General features: G+C 46.4%; 1 protein-coding gene across 2 annotated transcripts in view; it reads left to right on the top strand.

Annotated features, from left to right (window-relative positions):
- Positions 1-16,411, top strand: part of TMEM229B (transmembrane protein 229B) — a 69,115-nt gene that overhangs the window by 46,505 nt on the left and 6,199 nt on the right. The window contains exons 2-3 of one of the 2 annotated variants that reach the window (XM_025201351.1): positions 664-823; positions 1,732-1,737. The gene's annotated coding sequence lies outside the window, so the exon portion shown is untranslated. Of the gene's footprint in view, positions 1-529; positions 824-1,731; positions 1,738-16,411 lie in introns of those variants that run through there. The other variant, XR_003093520.1, reaches the window with a different exon arrangement.

Genomic DNA, 16,411 nt, shown 5'->3' with positions numbered 1-16,411 from the left:
AAGTAAAAATTTGGACTTTGGGAGGGAGCTTTGGGGTGAGAGGTCTGATGATTCAGTCTATTTGAATTTTTTTTCTCCACTTCATCTGATCTGTTTGACCCAGAGCATCAGTGTCTCCACCCCAACCCTGTAGTGATGGGTGGTATCCAAATCTCAGTCGGAATTCTGGAGTTTGAAGTCATAATCTTAATGCCATAACAGCATCCCTCCTCTTGCAACCCTGGGCCAGAGAATCTGGCTCTGACCCCTAAAACCAGGTTTCTCTGCAGTTATGCAGCCCTTTGCACTCCCAGTCTGTCAGAAATCTGCTTTGAAAGTGCCTTTGTCAATTGTGTCTAAATCTTGTCAGCATCATTAACTTCATAGGTGGTGCCAGAAAAGAAGGGGCGTTCCAGTACTGTATATTCCTAGGTAGTCAGCAGGAGAGGACAACATTTCAAAACGTTTTCTCCTTCTTTTTTTTTCTTTTCTCCTCTTATTCTGTCAGCAGGTTGAAAAGGTGACTTCCAAAAGGGGGAAAGGGGAGCACTTCTGCCGTAGTATAGCTCCATTCTTGCAGAATTTGCATTGCTTTGAGGGATCTTAAACTTTAAATATTTGAAATGTAAAGTGTGTGATGCCAGTTTCACTACTGTGCATGACTGAGGTCTTTGTTTTCCACAGGACAGTACAGTATGAGCAGGAGCAGTCCAAGCATTGCCTATGCTGCCTTCTGCCAGTGTGACCTAAGGGACCACCACCACTAGGCGCTGGAGGGGAGCCCGTTCTCTGTGACCCATTCACTCTCTGCTGAGGCAGTCTGACTCACTGGTGCTGGATTTTGGTAAGTAGATATCTGTCTCACTAGGAATCAAATTGATATACCCCAGTTTATTTCCCACAGGTGATGGAATAACTACCAAATGGAAGAGCTTTTAGATCACCATTGATGCTGTTCCATTAGAAATCCTGAATCTTGTGACACGTGCTTCTCCTTGTAATGTGTAATGCATGCGCCTGATAAACAACTGGACACTTATTACTATGCTTTTTCACATTAAACATGACCCACCTTATTTTTGAAGTCAATGAAAAATGAAGAATGAAGAAAAAGAGATTTTTTTCTTATAAGTAACTAAGTAGCCACAGCAAAGGAGATGAGCCTGCTCATTGTTCTGCTCCCTCTAGATCATGTGCAGAGTTACTTCTGCTTTTGCTTAGAAGAAGCTTAAGCAGCAAAAACTACTCTTACCATGTGTCCTCACTTACAATGCATACTTCCATTCCAAGCAGCTGGTTTCTGGGGGAAAAAGGTATGCGTTTGTGTGTGAGAAAATATGGTAACTTGAATCTCTCTAATTAACCCTCAGCAACTACATACATACATAGTGATTGGCTACTCCAACTCCCTCCAGTTCCCCACTTCCATTATAGTGCTTTTTAATCTATTTAGTTTAGCTCCCATCACTTCTCCATACTCTGATATGTTTTCTAGCACTTCAAATGTGTAATCATGATCCACTCTCTTATGCTTTTTCTAAATCTAGGTGTGTTATAACTGTGGTTTTGCTGTTTTGGATGCGAGTATCTCTGATCACTCTGATTGCTTCAAAGATCTTTCTACCTGGTATTGCACATACTTGGTCTTCATGGACTATCTTTAGGAGGTTTTTCCTCATCCTCAAAGCCAGCATCTTGGCCATTAATTTATAGTCCATATTAAGGAATGTAATCGGTCTCCAGTTTTTCAAGAGTTCCTTCTCCCCTTTCTTGAGGAGTAAGATATCAACACCTCCTCTAAAATCTTTTCTTGCCTCTCATGTTTCTGCTGTTTCCTTAAACACTTCCACTATATCCTTCCCTTCTCATGCCCAAAACTTCTCATATAATTCCATAGGCAGTCCATTTGATCTTGGTGACTTCCCTCTTTGAAAGGTTTTTAAACACTCCTCCACTTTCTTGAAGCTAATCTCTTCTTCTGTCTTGTTTGCTTCCTCCTCCTCTACTTTCTCTTCAGTCTCTTCCAAGAAATCCTTCATCTTCTTCCTGTCTGTTTTCTTCTGGTATAGCTCTTCATAAAATCTTTGTGTCACCTCCAACACTTCCTCCTGCTTTTCCACTAGGGGACCACCTTCTTCCTGTACCGCTTTAAGCTCTCCTTTTGCCACCTTCACTCTGGCTGAAATGTATTGAGACTACTTTTTGTTTTTTTCCACCCAGGGTGCTTGTGCTAAGAACATGTTCTATCTCATCTTTCTTTCATACTAGTTTTCTAACTCTTGCCTTGTTTCTTCTAGCTCTTTTCATATCTGTCTTCTTTCTGTGGCTTCCTTTAGCAGCTCCTGCATCTTTCTTTGCAGCTCTCTTAACTCTTTCATTCTTTTCACAGTGCATCTTTGGCCTTCCTTCTTGAAAAATTCTCTTGTCCTCCTCTTCACCATCATCCACCATTCTGTGGAACTCCCAAAATATTTTTTCAGTGTTCTTGTCTAGCTCTTCATCTTGTAACAGCTGCACATTTAACTTCTACAGTCCCTTCTCTTGTGGGACTCTTACCAAGACTCTTTTCCACCTTCAGCATCTGGTGATTACTAAAAGCCACATGTATGGCTTCTTTCTTCCTTATCCCTTCCTTTTGATACATACACAAAATTGATTCTTGATTGGTTCTTTCCACTGGGGTCTGTTCTAGTGAAAACTTTCTCCCCTGCCCACACATCTCTTAGCAACTCTTCTTTTATTATATATGTTAACAGTCTGAATGAGCTGTCTAAAGCTCCATTTTCTCCTTCCTCATTTCTGTTGCCCACTTTGATTATACAGTTGAAATCTATTATGTACAGTCTCCCTCCAACCACATAAACCACTAGGTTCCTGAGCAGTGCATTCCTTCCCTCCCTCTCTGGTGGTGCATATACATTGAAAATGTCTAATTCTGTTCCCCTGACTGATAGTACCTTCCCTTGCAACTTGCTGCTGATGACTTCTTCTACCTGCTTTGCTTTCAGCTCTGGGTTCTTGAATAATATTGCTACCCCTGCCAGTTTGTTCTCATTTGTTTCTGACCACTAGGATGGTTCCCAGCTCCACCTTTTCTCAAAGTGTTTATAATCCCTCTCCCCTGGAATACCACATTCGTGTAGGCAGATTGTCTGCCTTTCCTTGGTTCAACACTTGTTCTCATCCTTTCTTCCTTAAGATACTCCAGACATCAAGTGAAACTGTTGTCAATGCCATTTCTGCTTGTTTTAAAATGAGTGCACCTGTCCCTTTAAAGTTTGTCTTTGCTTGCTTTGGGCTGAGTGTGCATGTCCTTTTAAGGCTTACCTGTGCTACTGCTTGGGTTGGCAGACTCCTCCCCTTCCTCACTCACATTCCTGTAGCATTTGCAAGCTGCTGAATTGCTTTTACATTTAAGAACATGAATGATGTGTGCCCCTAGAGGCTGGGGAGGGCGCAGTGACCGCCCACAGGTGGTGGTGGCAGTGTTGGCAGCAGGGGCATGGTGGTGGCGAGTGGGGAGCTCTCGCAGGCAGCTGCAGCAGTGTCAATGGCGGGGAGAGGGGGCGGGTGGTAAGTGGCGACTGCCTGCCTCACCCCACACCCACCACACTTATTCCCTCCACAAGCCCCCCCACACACCCACACTGTGCCCCACATACCCACACACCCACAGCCCCCCACAAACCTATATCCACACTCCCATAACCCCCACCCCCCACAATATACAAGTGTAAGACTTAATTTAAATTATTGTGCAATCACCTATGTGTCCACTACTCAAATACATGTAAACCAGGACAAAAATATTTTTTAAATAAAATAAATTGTTATCCTTTGCTATCAGGCTTTTTCTTCCTGGTCTTCAGCTCCTTTGTTTTCTTTCTTTTTCTGGCCTGTCTCTCTGGTTCTTTCTCTTCCTCCATCTCCACTTCTGTTATCTGAAAGGTGTCTTCTTTTTTCCCCACCCCTACCTCCATGTCTGAGCTGTTTGCTGTTCCTGCTTTTCTTTCCATTCTGTGTCCTATCTCCTCCTGCACTGCCTCGATCAGGGAATTTTGCTCTTCTCCTTCTCTGTTCCACCCTCCTGCAGGTTTTCTTAGAATCACAGAATCATAGAAAATTAGGGTTGGAAAGGACCTCAGGAGGTCACCTAGTCCAGTGGTTCTCAACCTTTTTTGTACCAGGACCCATTTGTAAACATCCCTGGCCAATGCCCCTCACTCCTGACCTGCTGCCCCCACCCCCAAGCCCCAGCTCCCCAGTGTGTGGGCCAGGGGGTGGGTATGTGGGGCAGGGGGGCCCCAAGCAGCCCCTTGCAGGCTGCAACTCATTCTTCCACCATTTCTATCTTGGTGTCCAACCCCTCCTCTACTCTGCTTTCCTCCTGTGGGTTTTGCTGTTTCTCAGGTGGTCTAACTATGCTTGTAACACAAAGGCTTTGGGGAGCCTAAAATACAAGTGTACAAATAGTGCATTTTAAGGACTCCTGGCACTCTGCTGCTCAATGCCCCATCCCTTCACATCTGTAGCACTTTGTGAGGTGGGCAGTGTGCAGGCAGATGCCCCACCTTTCTGCATTTGTTGCAATGCTTTGGTTGCCCATGGTACATTATAAAACCCCGGTGTGTCCCTAGCTGGATCACTGATGGGAAGTGCAGCACCCCACCTAAGCTCCACTCGTCTGCTTGTAACATTACTTGCACCCTCCAAAGCCCTGTCCAGCTACCATATTTGTCCCTTACTTTCTCTACCGACATGACCCTTTGGATGTACTCTTCCATCTGTCTTTCTGTCTTCTGCCTCTACTAAATCTATGTACATTCAAACTCTAATTGGTCTTTCTCTTGAATTTTCCCCTGCTATGAATGTTATCCCTCTTAATTCCTCCCTCCCACATGCTCTGCATATTTCTTCCAAGAGTTCTCATACCCTTCTCCATCCCAGTAAGTCAATTCCCAAGTCTTTTGGCTTGAGAAAGCAATCAGGCTGGTGAGATGGTCCACCTGCACTTCCAAAATCTCAAACAGTACCTTTTCCAGGAAATTGTCTGTTCATCGTCAATCCCATCTGCTTCCCATCACCGGTTAATGTTGCCTTTATCCATAGCCTCCGCTTCTCTCTAGCTTCTCTTGATGCCTTTTCCATGTTTTCCCACTATGCTAAGCCTGGTGGGCCAGCCTGCTGTTGTGCTCCTGCCATCCTCTGCTTCTCTCCGAACATATCTTCACCTGCTACTCTCCTGCTGTTCCCACTCTGTCTCCCGCTCTCCTCTGCTCCTGTCTTCCTTTTGGTGTCGTCACCCTCATCATTGCTGCCTCTGCCATTGCTCCTGCTGTCACCTTCTTTCTTCCTTTCTTCTCCACCTTCACCCACTCTCCATCTGTTTCCAGATCTTCATTTCGGCTCTTCAACTCTTTTTCCACCTCATGCTTACTTGCCACCACTGCCATTGTCTTGAGCTTCAGGTCCTCCTCCTCCACCCCTTATACCCCATTGTTTTGTTGATCCCTCTCTCTGCCTTTTAAGGCATAGATCAGGCTTTCAATCAGTGCAGCCCGTCTAAATAGGATATATGGTAGTGTCCATTAGGACTGTGTGAAACGGCTGTGTTTCAATTTGGTTTTGGATTCGGCCATTTTGAAGGACAGTGATTCGTTTTGGTGTTTCAGATCACTGTCCTGTTTCATTTTGGTTAAAACTGTTTCAAACAGATTGCAAGCTTCACACAGCCCTACTGCCCAGCCAGGTGGGGCTTGTGGCCAAGAGCTGTAGGGCACCAGCAGGGAGCAGGATGGGGCCATGGGTGGCTCGTGCAGGGGAAGGGGAGGGCCACTGCCCTCCATGCAGGCAAGGAGACCCTTGCGCAGATCCCTGAACCCTGTGATGCTGGGTTGCTGGTCAGGGAAGCAGCGCAGAGCAGCGAGCAAACCTGCTGGTCCCTGCTGTGTGACTTGGCTCCACAGGGAGCAGAATCTGTGCTGGGGGTCTCCTCGTTGCTGCTGCTTGCCCCGTGCTGCCCTGGTGATGTGGGGCTGTGCAGGGTGGGCAGCAGCGGCGAGGAGACCCTTGTGCAAATCTGATCCCTACAGAGCCAGGTCATGCAGCAGGGACCAGCACTGCCCTGCTATGTGACCTGGCTTTGCAGGGAGCAGAGATCCGTGCCAGGGTTTTCCTCACCACCCCCGGCGACATGGGGCTGTAGAGGGCAGGCAGCAGCAGCAAGGAGACCCTGAAACACTTCTGAAATGTTTTGGATGCCTCGTTTCATTTGTGTTGCAGAGCCTTCTGTTTCAATTTGGATTCACTGTTTCAGGTGCCGAAATGACCTGAAATACCTCCAAAACAAAACGGCTGCCGAAATTTCACACAGCCCTAGTGTCCATTGCTCGCAGCCCCTCTCAGCAGTAACTCTTTCTCAAGTCATAGTGAGCCACTATATTGCACACATTTTACTTCCTCTTCACTCCTGCAGCTGAGCTCCGCCTGCTTTTCCCAATTCCAATGATTCCTGTTTCTTCACCAGCCTTAAATGTCTGGAAAATATCACCAAATTGGGCCCCAAACAGTTCATCCAGAATCCCTCGGTTGCCCCTCTCTCAATCTGTTGCATATGATTAGTATGACCCTGCCCTCCATGGGCATGTCCAGACGAGTGTGCACGTGCCTCTTGCAGTGTCTCAAACCCCTTTGAGACGCTGCAAGCTGCACGTGTAGGAACAGAAAAATGTTCCCCGCGCTGCAGATTTACAGTGCAGGGGCAAAATTAGACCCCTGGATATCCAGGGGTTAAAAAAAAAACCTGCTGTGAAACTGTGGGGCAAGTCATGGTCCCAGACCATGCCCTGAGGCAACCAGATGCTCAGTCCTCCACAGAGATGCACTGGTAGGCTCTGCCCAGCCCCTGCTCCCTGATCGCTCCCCTAAACAGCCCCTGCTTGCTCCCCTGCCTGCCCCACCCTCCGCACAGCCCATACTCACCAGCAGTAGCAGTGGCGGTTGGGGCCACTTGGGGCCTCATAGCAGAGCCCCACCTCACATGGTGCAGGACAGTGGGGATCAGCCCCAGCTGCCTGGCACTTGTGCTGCTGCTGCTGCATCACTTGGCTCAGCAGGGCACTGTGCTGGGTGCTGTCTGGCAGCTCCAGCTGTACCCTGGAGCCCAGCACCGCTCAGCCCAAGTGGCCACAAGCTGCCAAAGAGCCCAAAGCACCATGTGGCACCCTGCCAGCCAGGCTGAACCCTGGCGATACAGCAGTGGCAGTGCGGGTTCCAGGCAGCCGGGGCTGATCCCTTCTGCCCCCCCACTGTGCCAATGGCCGTGACTACAGCCAGTGAGCGTGGGGATACTGTGGCCGGGCGGGGCAGCAATTGGGGGCTGGGGCTGGGGCTGGGGCCGGGCGGAGGCCCATGGGCCCTGCAAGGGGGGGAGGGTATCTCCTGCAGGAGGCAAGTGTTCCTTATTGAGGGGCTGTGGCCCCTGTTGGGGGTGACAGTCCCCCCACAATCCACCCACAAGCCCCCCGACAGACCTCTCACCCACATATCTGGCCCTGTGGGTCAGGAGTGAGGGGACTGGGGTCAGGGGCAGGCTGTGGATTGCAAGTGTGGGGCAAGGGCAGGGACACGGCACTGGCATATCAGTGCTAATCAGTGCTGCACATCCTGGTGAGTGAAGGGGGTAGGGGCAGCTCTGATTTTTCTGTGACAAAAAGGCCAATAGTCAATGCCAAACTGTATAGATATTTATAATTTATTTTATTGTGATGATAGAGGCACTGGTAGGCTCCAAATTGCTTTAAAATGGTAAATATATCAATAAAACATTGCCCAACTGATTTGGTCTGTGTGTGTGTGTGTCTAGTGGTCTTTTGTTTTACTCGTGGAAGAACATGGATTTTGGAGTATTTTAAGGTGTGACTTTGGTATATTTTTATCAGGGATTTTGCAATTTTTTTTAAACAGGTAACATCAGAATTCCTGCTAGTGAGGCAAGGGGCAGGACCCAGGCAGAGAAGTCTGCTTAGAGCTGGCACCTGGGACCCAGCTGGAGGTGGCTGACCTCATGGCCACTTGGGGCCAGGAGGACACGCTTTGACAGTTCAAAGCAGGCCACCACACTGAGAACATCTTCTGAGCCATAGGTGCCTAGATGGCCAGGCAGGGGCGCACATGGCAGTAGTGCTGCACAAAGGCCAATTGTGCAGCCACAGCCCACTGGCAGCTGGCCCAGAGGGGCAGATGCTTCTAATGGCCATGTAGTCCTCATCCGGGTCTGGCAGGCATGCAGCCTTAGGGCCACATGCTGTTGCAGGTGGCATCTGGTCACAGTCAGGCAGCAGCCCACGCTGCCAGACTGCTGCTGTGGGTAGAGGGTGCAGGGAACTCTCAGGGCTGCTTCAGCAGTCCAGCTGGCACAAGGGGTAGTGTCCCTAGGTACCAATTGACTGGGCCCCAGAAGCTCCTGAGAGTGAGTAGCCCTGAGCTACTTGACAGGGCAGCTTTTTATACTGCTATTTTGGCTGCAGATCCAGGAGGAGCCAGGTAGGGTTATTTTGCCCCAAGGGGCACAATTTACCCCATACCAAAGTGCATGTTTGGGCATGTGTGCTGAGGCAAAAAGCCTCGGCTCAAATTTTCACTGCTTCTGTTTGAGTTGCCTCAAGCGCACGTGCCTGCATGTGTGGGTGCGCCCCATGAGGTAACACCAAACCAGGTTGTCCTATGCCTCATCTGCATATAAATTTTTGGAGGATCCCAGGACTCGTGACAAAAACGCACATGGATCCTTTGTTGTGGGGTATCTGGTGTACACACCCAGACTGAGCTGTGTGGTCACCATGGCTTGAAATGCTGTTGACTCTGCTGGGATCTTTATTATACAGTAAATCATGAGCCTTTTGACTTTACACTAATATCATGCATAGTTTACATTATATAAGTAGGTGCTAAAGTGCTATTTAAAAGTATCCTTATGGACCCCCTTTTGGTGTTAAAATTTGCAGCAGTTTCAAAAAAGGTAAAATGCATCAATTCTGGATTAACAAAATCTATAAATATTATATGCAAATTTAATTTGTTTATTTTCCTGTCATTTTTTCTTCCTATGTTTGTTTTCCTGTCATTTTTTTCAACTTTTCTCATCACTTCCATGTGCTTAGGGAGAACAGGGCCTGTCAGTAAGAAGGGAGGAAATAAGCTGCAGAGGGACGAAGTTGGGGTACAGAGGGCAGAGGGGTTACCTGACCCCCAGATTTATTTTCCCTGCTGTAGCAGTGAGACTGGGAAAAATTCAAGACAAACCTCCAATAATTAGATTCTATGCCTGGAAAAGTATAACAAATTTATAATTTTGCCATATATAGGATCTAATTATTGGCAGGGGGTTGTCATATAATTAGGGTTGTCTTGTATTTGAGTCAATATGGTTATTTATGCAACATGGACAAAACTCGTTTGGGCATTACCACCACCTAGCTAATTGAAACTTCAAGCCCTAATTAGAGACACTTACCACAATACAGCTAATTGATACTTCAGGCCCTAATTGTGCATGGTTTAACCCACAAGGAACTTCAGTAATCATTAATGCATCTACTTTTATGACATACTACCATTTTTGCTTCAAGTTTAAAGCACAAAAAGCAGTGAAGAGGAAGAGGACCCATCTTCTTCTGTAGTAATGTTTTATTCAGGGAGTTGGTCATGGCAGATAAGGATCACATTTAGGCAAGTTGCATCCACTAAGGTGCCCATTAGGTGAAATAATATCAGGTGCAGAGTCTCTCCGCACAGTCTTCTGAGAGTACTAGGGTGCTTGGCAGTGCCTGGAAAACCACTGGCAATGTATCTGCACTACTACCCAGAGACTTGCACTCCCAGGGAACAGCAAGAGTAAGAAAACAGGAGAGAGCAAACAAAGCAAGAGAAAAAAAGAAAAGGTTTTCCTTTCTGGGAGGTGTGTGAATTTGGCTTGTTTTTTGGTGATGGTGCTCTGAGCGAGTAATTGTCTTAAGCTAGTAGTTTTCAACCTGTGGTCCTTGGATCCATGGGGGGTCCACAGACTGTCTAAGGGGTCCAGAAAAGTTGGCAACAATCAAAAGTATGTGAATACCCACACTTACAGTTCAAAGGGGTTTGCACCTCCATGTAAGATTTTTTAAGGGGTCCACAAATGAAAAATGTTGAAAACCACTGTCTTAAACCAGGTGGTCAAACCATGTGCTCAGAGGTCAAAGGCAGGCATAACATTTGAAATGTTTCATGTGGCTAGCATGCAGATCTATAGGTGTGATAAAACACTTGGAAGCCTGACACTAGTACCTGGTGTTAGCAAGTGTATCTCTGCCTCAGGTTTTATGGTTCTAATGATGGGGGGTGGGTATGCAAGGTCTCCAGTCTTCTGGTTCCAGTGTGGATCACTTTGAGTGACAGGAAGAGCACTCACTGACATTGGCTCTGCTGCCCCCCTGCCCCTGCACTGCTGCATGCTGCCATTGTAGTGTTGAAGTGTTTCAGGCAGGGGGCACAACAGGGGCTGTATGTTGTCCAGTGGCTGAAATGCTACATTTTTAAAAACATTTTCATGCCCATTCCTAGCATCATAACTAGAGCGGGGTGATTGGGATACCTGTCCCAGGTGCTGACTTGGGACAGGGGGCTGAAACATAATAGCAGCTGCCAGAACCACACAGTTGCATCAAAGGCACATTGGCAGCCAGAAGTTGTTGCTGCTCCCATTCATCTGAGCCCCTGGCACTGTGCTGCCTTGTTATGCCTCTGCCCATTGCTCAAGGAGACATTTTGAATATTATGTTCGTCTTTACCCTCGGTGTTAGCTGAGTGTCTTCTGGATGTTTACTGAGTGTCTTTTAGGTATTTACTGGGTGGCTGCTGTAGGAGGAGTTGCTGCCTGGGCCTAAAATATTGGCAGAGCTAACTGAGACCAAAAGACCATAAAAGGCAGCTCCTTTGTGAAGTGTGAGCAAGTGAATGGGAGAGACCAAAAGGGCAGTTTGTAAGGAAGCTTGTTTCATAGTAAGTGCTCCCTAGAATAGACCAAATTAGGCATGTGAGGTGAGTTTGTGGTTGGAAAATGCTGGCACTTGGAACCAGGTGAGGGCTGTATTTCATAACATAACTGTATTTTTAACTAATATCTTGCCTGCATGTGTTGTAGCTAAAACTTAGCTTTTGCTTTGAACTCAGCCTTATCTAGTAGAACTCAGGCCATAGTGATAAATATTTTTTAAACAAAAGTTGGGTTCTTGGGATTTAACATCTTTAAGCCCCACCTAAGTAGTCTTGTTAAGTCTATATTTAGATTCCCAAGCTCTTGCTCTGTTACTTCAATTTAGTTCAGCCTTGCTCTAAAGAAATCATTTGGTAGTGCTGGAGTGACTTTGTAGCCACAATGGTCCAGGAAATATATGAGAAGAAAGGATTTTTGTGGGTGAGATCTTTTACCGAGCTAACTACTTGGTCAGGATAGATTTAGGCAAGCTTTTGAATGCAGTGCATTTGAAGAAGAACGTGCCACATTTGAAAGCTTGTCCAAGTCTCTGCCAAATGTACAGTTAGTCCAATAAAAGATCCCATCCATAAAAATCCTTGCCTCTCTAAAAGGATGAATAAGATATAGCTAAATAGGACATAACATTAAGAAACAACCAACCACACTCCCCTTCCCAAAACCAAAAAACCCAAACCAAGAAAACAACTTGTTCAATTATAGATCCTGCGGACTAGAGTAGCTGAACTGGAGCAGCTGAAAGAGCGAGAGAAATATTTAGATGAGACCTACAAGTGCATAGTAGAGCAGTCCCATCTCCATTCTGGCAGCCCCAGTATTTCTGAGGAAAAGGAAGGTCTTGGGATAAGAGCCCAGCATGCTGGAGAGGAGGAAAAGCACCCTGCGGCTTGCATCTGCTCTCCAGCTGAAGTCCTTCAGAGGAGTCCAGTTGATAGGTTTTATTAAGGGACTCCATTATTAGGAGTACAGAAAGTTTGTTGTGTGATACGTAGAAGGATTTCATGGTGACCTCCTTGCCTAGTTAAATCTGCCTGGCAGACCCCACGAGAGACGTACTGGCTAGCTTGTTGGGAGTGCTGGAGAGGATGGTGGTCATGGTCCATGTTGGCACCAGTGACATAGGAAGGTGCAGAAGAGAGGTCCTGGAAGCTAAATTAAGGCTGTTAGGGAGAACATTAAAGTTCAGCACCTTCATGGTAGCATTTTCTGAAATGCCTGTTTCCGGTGTTTGGTACCTGAAACAAACTGCAGAATTTCAATGCATAAGTGAGGAGATGGTGTGGAGAGGAGGGTTTTTGGTTTATTAGGAACCAGGAAATCTATTTGGAGGAGCCTGTGCGGGAAGTATGGCCTCCACTTGAACCAAAGTAGTACCAGACTGCTGTTACATAATATTAAAAAGGTGTTAGAGGAGCCTTTAAACTGAAAACTGGGGACAAGCTGACAAATGCAGACATGCTCACAATTCAGATTGATACATCCTTTAGGGGTGAATTCCTAACAATCTAGATCTTTCCAAAGAAGATAAGAAATAGGTTAAGAAGTCTCAGGTAAACTATAGGGAAGAGCAGGAAAAACAGATTCCGAATTAAACAGGACACTAGTAGGCAACTAGGCACTAATAAAAAGCAGAAGGGCTTTTATACTAATGCCAGAAGTCTAGTATCCAAGGTGGGTGAACTAGAATGCTTGGCATTCATTGACTATAATGACATAGATCTCTCAGAAACATGGTGGAATGAGAAAAACCAATAAGATACTGTAATACCAGAGTACAAATTCTATAGGAATGATAGAGTAGGTTGTACTAATGGGGGAGTGGCATTCTATGCTAAAGACTGCATCAAGTCAAATAGGGAAGATCTTTTAACTATTAAAAAAGAAGAAAAAAGTACCATAAAATCTGTGTGGGTAAAAATTCAGTGTCTAAGGATGAGTATACTTCTAGGGATATACTATTGACCACTGGTCCAGGATGGCTTCAGTGAGCTAGAATTGCTAAGGGAGTTGACAGAGGCTGCAGAAGCAATAATAATGGGTAACTTCAGTTGTCCTCAGGTAGACTTGATATATCTCATCCCAGAGGGATGCAGAGTCTAAATTTCTAGACATCATAAATAAATTATTTCAGAAGGAAGTTGCCCTGGAATCAACAAGAAGAACGGCTATTCTTAATTTAATCCTAAATAGTATACACAGAATTTGGTACAAGAGGTAATTATTGAGACCCCCCCTATAATGATGATCACAATATATTGGATTTGACATCCTTGTAGGAGGAGATAAAAAAACAAAACAATTCACCATGGTAGCTTTTAACTTTAAAAAGGGGAAACTATGCAAACATGCAGATGCTAGTTAGAAGGAAATGAAAAAGGTTACCAAAGAAGGTTAAAAACGTGCAAGCAGCTTGAGAACTGCTTAAGAACACCATATGGGAGATGCAGAGTAAAAGCATGCTGAAAATCAAAGGAAAAAAAAGAAGAAATAGAAAGCAGACTAAAAAGGAGCTAGCATAGTTAAATGGGAGAGCAAAAGAAGCTTTGTAAGGAAGAAAAGACTCTATTTAAAAAGTGGAAGTTAAGTACAAATGAGGAAAATAAAAAACAGTATAAATTCTGGCACGTCGAATGTGAAACTGTAAATAAGGCAAGCTAAAAGAGAATCTGAGAAGAAACTTGCTAGAGACCTAAAACTTAACAATAGACATTTCTTTAAGTATACCAGAAGCAGGAAGCCTGCCAGGGAGTCAGCTAGGCTGTTTGATCACTGGGGGCACATCTACACGTGCATATTAATGCACATGAATAAATTCCAGTGCTTGTTACACTGGAGATTATTGCTCCTGGGCGCACACTTACATGTGCCTGGGACCTCAGCGTGTCAAGCCAGATCGGAGCAGCCCTGGCTGGAAGTGGGCCCTGGGGGCTCAGCCTGGCAGCCCAGGGCTGCTCCCCCCCAGCTTGGCATGCTGCAGAGGGGCTGGCTGGGGCAAGAGAGTGCTTCAGTGCAGGGCTAGATGGCAGGCAGTCCCCACATTGAAGCACCCTTGTGCCCCAGCCAGCTGGGTCAGTGTCTACACATGTGTTGCTGCACACAAAAAAGCTCCCACAGCAGGATAGTCACTTGTATTTACAAGTACTAACCTGCTGTGCAGTTTATTAGTTGCCTGTGGCCTAACAGGGCCACACATGTAGACACCAAGATGTTTACTGCAGAGCTAATTGGGTAACTCCACAGTAAACATCTTGTGTAGATGCACCCAGGGTGTAAAAAGAGTGCTAGAGGAGCATAAGGCCATTGGCGGGGTCAGTGTCTTGTGGAAGAGAGCCAGGATGTGAAATAGCTAGAAACAAGGGTGTGATAGTAGCCTCCTGCCTGGGTTTCTTTCATGGGCAAAGAATATGGGGACCAGCATGTGATATACCTAGGAGAGGGTTGCAGAGTATATTATAGAGTAGTGGTCTCCAACCTTTTTAAGTAGGAGATCACCTTGGCATTTAAAAGCAACCCAAGATCTACCATGCGCCACTACCACTCCCCACCCCTGCTGCCCAGTAGGTAAGTCTATAGGAAAGGAAAGGGGGGGTGGGGTGGGGTGTGGATTGCGGCAGAGGGGGAAAAAAATATTTGGGGGTGCGCCTCCTAAGCAGGTAAGTCCCACCCGGCCAGGGCCCCGATCAACTTACCCCATTCCTGCCTCTGCGGCACTGTCCCTCACTGTGGGGGACTCGATCTAGCTCCTGCCCCTTCCCTCCCCCACAGACTGACCTGCTGAGCTGGGACGCACATGTACATGCATGCGGGCACTCAGCCCCCCACCCCAGCCTCGGATCAACTCCAAGAGGCTCCAAGATCTACCACAAGAGGCTCCGAGATCTACCCGTGGATTGAGATCCACTGGTTGGTGACCACTGTTATAGAGAAACAAGGACTTGGGGGTGCAAGGCCTCCTGCACAAGAGTCCCCCTTCTTCCCCCTCCCATTCCTCCCTCAAGACTCCTACCCCACTCCCTGGCCCGCTGTCCTTCTACTCACAGTCACCCTCAGGGCTCCCTCCCAGCTTCCCTCTCCTGTGTGGCTAGGTTCATCCTCTTCCCAATCCCTGCCTGCCTCCCCAGTCTGTCCCTAGCTTTTCCCCCTAAGTGTGTCTTTAGTCCTAAATCTAGTTGCTGATCTCCTGCCCCAGTCCCTAAAGTTAGCCTGAGTGCCCTAAACCTAACTAGCTAATCTCCCTGGGGTTCCTTCAGTCACCTCTTTGGTGCCTGGCTCAGCTATACCTACCTGATCTGGCCATGGCTCTACCTTTTCTTTTTATTAGCCCCAGGTGCAGGGAGGCTACTGAGGCCAAATTCCTCCTGTGTGCAACTCTATTGACTTCAGTAGAGTTATGCCTGCAATGAACTTCGGCCCGTGTGTAGGCTTGGTAAACAACGATTAAGACAAGTGAAATGCCAACAAATATTTGTTGGGTGTCAGCAAATTGTTTAGAATGACCCCAGATTAAGTTCTCTCAAGTTGTTACCCCAAGTTTTTTTTTCCTGTACCCTTGAAGTTAGGGCACAGACAAACAGTTCTTGTTCTGACCTCCCGTGATCAACTCCCCCTCTCTCTTCTCAGCTGTTTCCTTTTATTCTCACCCTTTGTGCTTCCCTGTCCTGAATCCAAATTTGAACGGATTACAGTAGTTCTCTTGTGCCTTTTTTGATAGTAAATCTGGCAGCTTCAACTGTTTCCCCAAAACTCAGCTATACTATGTCTGCCAATTTCTTAATAGACGATAACAGTTCTGTTGAATTGGAGAAGGTATGGTATCTGAGACTATTCCTCTGGTGTTTCCTTTCCAAGCCATTTAAAAGCACGCCCTCAAATCCCCATTTTGCTCAGTTGAGCTTTCTGGGGACAGGTACCATGGGGAACCCATTAGGCATCTAAGACAAATTGAGTGCTCTGCTTACCTCATCTACCCCATATTGGGCTTGGCTAGTTCCAGAAAAGACTAAAGGATATCTCTTACTCCTTGGTGATTCCTCTATTTGTTTCATAATACTTAGTTCCCTGCCTCCAATAAGCTGATTTACAGTTGCAGAACTTGAAAGTCTTTGTAGCTTTTATCTTCCTCATTACCACTAAGTACCCTCTTGATCCAAGTTTGTTGGCAGAGCAGCATGCACTGCCATTGCCTGATCTGTGATTAAGAGGCTAGCACTCTGTCACCTTCCCGCAACACTAAAATTCACTCTAGGAAAATTTAAACAACCTAAAGTGTTTTGTATCTTCACTTTATCTGCTCATCAAAAAGGAAATGTCACGTTTCAGAACATCCACAAAACACAGAGTTGACAGTTTATGCATGTTGCTCCCAATGAGATGCGATATCATCATTTACTATCTCCCTGT

This window comes from Alligator sinensis, unplaced genomic scaffold (genome assembly GCF_000455745.1).
Source record: "Alligator sinensis unplaced genomic scaffold, ASM45574v1 scaffold768_5, whole genome shotgun sequence".
Classification (NCBI taxonomy): Eukaryota; Metazoa; Chordata; order Crocodylia; family Alligatoridae; genus Alligator; species Alligator sinensis.
This window is presented reverse-complemented; position numbering and strand designations above follow the sequence as displayed.